Here is a 6,894-nt window from a genome sequence, read left to right as displayed (position 1 = left end):
AGCTCCAAAACAGTTTACTATAGTCTATAACTATTATTTTAGGGAAATCTTGTTTCAGAGCTATTCAGCCGGTACGATATGCTGGAATTAAATATTTGTGCACCAAAACAATTTTTTTTTAAACCAATTCTATTTAAAGATATTTAATTCTATGTATAATAATAATAATATGTTTTCTTTAATAAAACAAAATTTGATTTTTGTGGCGAAATGTGTTCCGGCCTTATGCATTTACGCGCCTATATAGTGTCTTCTTATAAATAATACATTTTGAATAAAACCGTAGGTGATTACTGATTATTAGGGTCCTAGTTTAAATATCCAATAAGCAAACAAAAAGTTCTCTACAAATAACCAAACACATTTTTTCAATGCCATCATAATGTCTATCAAAATGATCAAATATTTGTTGTATAGTCACACGACTACGCAGCCGATAGGGAAACATTAATTTAATTTTCGGCATTTTTAACACTTTACATCTTAACACTTAACTATTATACTAACAATAATTCAAAAACTAAATACCAAACTTAAGCACTCGCAATAAATAAACAGTAAAATATTGCCAATAAATGCGATACCAATGTACCTCCAACGGTTAGAGTCCAGCTGACCAATTCGGTTGAATCCCAAGATACCATATCCGATAATCGTTAAAAACAGATACAGTATATCTTTCATATTATAATATGACATTATGAGTTATGACCTAACTTTTATATTTATATTATAGAACGATTGAAATTTAGTACGGATAAAAAATACTTGCAATCTATATAATAAATATTATTGTATAAAATCATTATATATAATTCTTGATATCATATTTTGAATTTTATAATTTATACCAAAAGATCATACAATGTATATACGCACTAAACATTTATAAAATGACCTGAAAATGCTATAAAAAAACCAAAATTAAAGTTTTAGCTTTGAAGTATCTGATACATGAAATAAATTAAGTACTTGAAATGCATTAACCTAGAGCACCCAAAAAATAAATCACATCGCATTGAAATCAGGACCATATACAGAATATAATATATATTATTAAATTCAACAGAGTGAGTTTCTGGTCCATGTATAACATTGTTAGTTGTTACGTAAAATATGCGTCTGCTATGTGTGAATGTTATTATATTATTATATTTAAATGTGTCAAGAGTAATGATATAATAGATAATTAATAACATAAGAACACATATTATAATGATGATGACAGTTACTGTACCGAAGTTAGAGATGTTTGTTTGCTATTTATTTTACCGTGGTCGTGGGTTTTATATAATTGCGATAGCAATATTATACATGAGCATTGCGCAGACGACCTCTATATACGGTAATAATTGCCTATGCGCGCGTAATAAATTATGAATTTTGTAATTAAACAGAGCGGTCGCTCGTTGCGTGCACGTTACCTATTACAATACTGAGGGTAAACAATGGTGACTGTCCAGCAAACACTGTCTTTCCGCACCGGTACACTTAGTCATAAACTCATAACTCATAATAGTTCGGGGGACTGATATAATATTAACACGCAAAATAACAACACTAACTTTGAAAAACTAATACAATCTTTAAAAACATATAAGTATACAAATTGGAAATGTATACTTACTTACGTTCGTCTATGTATGAGAAGGGGGCTTTTCATGTTCAAATTAAATTCATAAATATACAGTCGGGTAAACTTGCATGTTGAGTTTTAAAATATCGTACATTATTTTTGTGTGCGATTGGCTATTACTCGAAAATATAACAATGTATCAGAAGGTATCTTCCCTGCGTCGTGGGCGAACCTATACTACCTCTAGCTTATTATATAATTTAAAACATATCGATATCTTATATTAAATAATAAGGGGACGTAATCTGTATATTCTAATATTTTAGTACCTACTTTGTAAATTTTAACATAAATACTACCTGGAGGGTGGTGTGAAATTACTAGACTTAATTGGAAAAAAATCAAACATTAATCATCGACACTTTTCGAATGATTATTAATTATTTTAATCATAAAATATAATATCCCATGTATAATGGTATTAATACCGAATAGGTTCTATATTATAAGTGTATGACTTACTAATAAACTTGTTTATATAACTTGTTTAACACCGATTTTGTGGTATCACAATTTATTGTAATTAATAAGTGTCATATTTGTTTTCGTCTTAACTCAAAAAAGAGGATTTTAGTTTTCGAAAATAGAAATATTATTCATCAAAAACGAATAAAACATTTTGGTTACCATTTTATTTATTTTTTATTGAAAATGTTATTTAAGTCTTTAGTCAATGCAAAATATATTAAATCAAATTTTTATGTAAAAATGTAAATCATACAAGTTAATGTATAAACATAGTATTATATGTATATGTATAACATATAAAACAAAAATAATAGAGTGGCGGCGTATGGCACGGTGGTTATGCTCAGTTAAACCAAAAATGTGTACTGGGTGCGAGTATCAGCCGGTGTCACTAGTTCCCGGATGGGTGACCACCTGGGTTTTAGTGACAAATCCTCGCCACACATACACGTGCTTCAAATCAACTATACTACACTCCCCCCTTCACTCCACAGAATACAAATAGCTTAAGAACAATACAGAAAAAATATTAATTATAAAAATAGATAACATTATATTTATTGACTTTTTGCTTACTAATAAATTTAATTTAATTTAAATAAATATATTTATTATTTATACAAATATACCTATATAATAATATAAATAATATTTTGTATGCCTATATATGGTATTTATTGATCAAAGTTATGGCTCATAATAAATTAAATAAACTCATATCGTGTGACTCGTGTGAGCCGATCTCATTTGTATGTAGGTAATGTTATTCTTAATTGATTTATTTCTTGTCACTTCAAAAATAAATATTTTTTCGAAATTTTCAAAATGTAATATGTAGTACTTTATGAAAAATACTTAAATTCTGTTAATGGTTCTAACAAACAAACATAAATTTCGGTTTGAACTTCATATCCAGGTATCCAACTACGTGACAATAGAAGGTGTTTTTATTCCTTTTAAGCCAAATGCATTTCATTGTTACCTGTTTCTCATCACTCGTACTCGAGGATAATATGGTACCCAAAATGTAGTTTTGTTTATGATGAATAATACATATGTGGGCGAAAATCAAATCCTTCTTTTTTTGAGTTTCGGTAAAAAAGGTAATTTGGGTGAAAACCAAAAGGACCAAAAAGTCCACCCATCAAAGTTTCCATGCATGGTATATTCTACAAAGAAACTGTGCTCCGTCATTTTAGACTGAGCGATGAATGTATTGATTTTATAATGATGTGTTTTTCATTCTTTTCTTTTTAGTCTGTCATCATTCATCATTTTTTTTGGAGCCATGAAAATGATTTTATTTTCTTCTTTGAGAATGATTTCTGATAATAAATTGGATCTTTTTGGTACCGCGTTGGGTAAAAAGTAAAACATTCAAAGTGACCAAGAAAAACGAAAAAATAAAATTAAGAATAAACTGGAATTTTAAGGCAAAACCTGCAGTTTTCGTCAAAATCGGTTTCGTTTTTTCATTTTTATTGCAACTCAAAATGTATAATTTGTAGAAACTTGAAACATTCCAATGTTACTTCAATCGTTAATTTCTATAATCAACATTTTCAAAATATTTAAACAAATTTTAAACTACCTATTTATACCTAATTTATAGGCATTTAAAATTATGTTTGGTCATAGAGCTTGAAAATGTAATACAAGATCCCACACAAGTTGTTCTTAGATTTTTATTGAACTATTAAAAATACATAGACACAATTTTATTATAAGCATAAAATAAATTCAAATTTTGACGAACTTAGATATTTAAAGAAAGAAACAGCAATTTTATTTATTTTGTTAAAATTCAAAAATATTATTTGTGTAGTCTTGAAAAATGTACGTACCTATATTATTGTATTTTATTATTTTGAATTATAGACAATAACTTTTTCTAAACAATTGGGTGCATTTTAAGCTATTGGCTATTTATACCACAAACTTTTTTTCACTCAAAAGTATAATAATATATAAGTATCTACTGACTACTATTATAATAATTAAATATTAATTATACTGTATTATAAATGCAATGTTTTTGACAAACACTTATTCAACCTACCATATAACTAATATTTAATAATAATGCAATATATTATATAGTATAATATAAATATTAAATACTTACATCATAAAATATAATTAGTAATAGGTATATAGGCTGACAGACGCTCAGCATTGACTTTCGTATACAATTATTCATCTTTAAAATCAAATTTAGTACATACATAATAGTGACTTACTCAATGACGAGGTACCTAAACTCACCACCTACAGCACAGCAGAAGGAAACAAAAAACAGAAATTAAAAAAAAAACAACAGAAACTTTCCCCATTTTGTATACTGTATTTATTTATTTCATAGTGCATCTTTATCAATGGACGAAATAAAAACAATGCTATGCGGCATAAAATTCCATACAATATCCTCATAATATGTAGGTATACACAGATGTTTGAATTTTTTATTTGTTGCCTTGTTGGCGACTTTGCGTTGTTCAAAATTTAATTTGCGGAAGTGCCCGTGAATTTTAAAAACGTGTTTAAATATTTATTATAGTTCAACATTTTTAACTTTAAATCATGATCACATGTATTGTGTTAGTGTAGCTACTAACTAAAGATAAAAGTAAAACGTTTAATGATTGAAAAAGCCAAATCACCACATGCAGCGACGCTTAAATATATTTGGAAACTATTTACAGCCATCCGACCAGTGAACTGGAAGCGGCCGAATAATACATTATTACCTTAAATAAGTTGTACCCAGCCCAAAAAATATTTATTTTAACATATGAAATTAGTACTGGAGACTTCCTAAAATTAATGACTTGAACTGAACTGCTGACATTGGGATGACTAACATTTAATATATTATTTTTATTTCACTTAATTCAATATACAATGAAGTTATTTATTTATAATTATTTTTGTACAAGCCTAGCTGCAATTATTAAAATTAAGTAGTATTATAACTACCAGACTATAAAGTAGCGCCATACCGGTATAATCAATGTCGAATCTTTCCTGGTTATATAGCTAGGTGCTTAATAATTATTATTTTTGAAAACATCGATAAGTCGGTATCAGTCATTCTGTCTCGCTTGCACTGATTATCGTCATCGTACGTCGGTGAACATTGTAAATTATAGTGATACACGCCACACACTGATGGTGATATAGATATCATATTATATGCTGCCGATATATTATTTTACTACTGGACTAGTGAGTAGTGACCTGCAGTCATCGTACCCGTCTTGCGCCCTATAGTCACACGCTGTAGATACCTACATTATTATTATTTGTTTTTTTAAGAAATAAGAACTTTCAAGTGACTGGCTGTCAAACTTCATTATTAATACACCGTGTGGCGTTTCTCCTAAAATAGGGTACACTGAACACTCAATGACTTAGTACCTTATACATATTCTTGAATTATGTTTGAGGAACATGCAATTTTACTGTTGGATCAACAATTCTTACAACTTACATTTTGTTAACTCTAGTATTTTGAGCCCACGCAACAACATATTTTACAACTCTGTTTTTGCAGACACCCGGTATAATTTTATTATTATAAATTATTTCTATTAAATTAAATTAAACGTGCCAGCATGTCGCATTACTGCCCACTGGCTGTTGCGCTCATCAACAACGTATTGTATTGATGATTAATTTAAGTATTTGTTATATTTGTTTTATTAATTGTGCATTCCTTACTATTTAAAAGATCATTAAATTAATATTTAATACACATTCAAAAAAGGGGTTTTTTTTTTAAATTTGACGCTGCTACATTATAAGCATAATATTAGTTTGATTAATTTTTAAACTGAGGATTGTTTTTCCAAAATTAAATGACAAGTATGATCAAGATACGATTTATTTAATATTTTTATTACGGAACAATATTATATTATATAATATGATACCTATGAATTATTATTTATACATAAAAATATTTTTAAGGTACCTACATTTTACAAGATACACTTAATATATATTTTATACACTGTATCACAATACCTACCTACTATAATACAGCAGTAGTTCAAAAAGTTAGTTACGAAAACGGTGCAGTTTACATTCCATTAATCAATTATAATACAATATAAATGCATTATATAAATCTATACATGAACATGGTAAAAATGTTATGTATATGTATAATACCGCCTATGTTGTCAATCAAATCAAAAACGATTTAAAAAAAAATCTGACGAAGAATGCTATACACAGTGTTCTATTATTGTTATACAATATGTAAAACCACGGTGATAAATAACAAATTATTGCATAGGTTAAAGTATTGTATAGGTATACCTTCTACGATAAATTAAAAAGGATTCATAATCTTTAAAGAGGAAGTTATTTACTTACGTCTTACGCACCAAATACGCGCATTTATTGTCTTTGTTAATCCAACACAAATGGTAATTAATAAGCTAATTAGTGGTCCCGAAAATTATTCCAGAAATTATTTATAGTGATCCCTGAGAAAGTTATAAATATGTGGTACCATGCCATAGGTTGGTTTCGTAGGTATAATTTTTCTGGAAATATCAACCAAAGTTCCTTTTTTGATACTAAATAAAACGAGAAGCCACAACGTGATAATGTAAACCCCTAGAAATTTTATAATTTGCCAAGCCATCGCCTATCAGTATAGTTCAAATTAACAAAAAGTTACACATCATTGTGCTATAAAATTTCAAAGTAAATAAAACAGTTTGTATCAGTCTTAATGCCCGGCCCTTGGTTGTCAAGATACTTTTAAATTTTAATACAAA

This window comes from Myzus persicae, unplaced genomic scaffold (assembly GCF_001856785.1).
Source record: "Myzus persicae strain clone G006 unplaced genomic scaffold, MPER_G0061.0, whole genome shotgun sequence".
In the NCBI taxonomy this organism is placed as follows: Eukaryota; Metazoa; Arthropoda; class Insecta; order Hemiptera; family Aphididae; genus Myzus; species Myzus persicae.
This window is presented reverse-complemented; position numbering follows the sequence as displayed.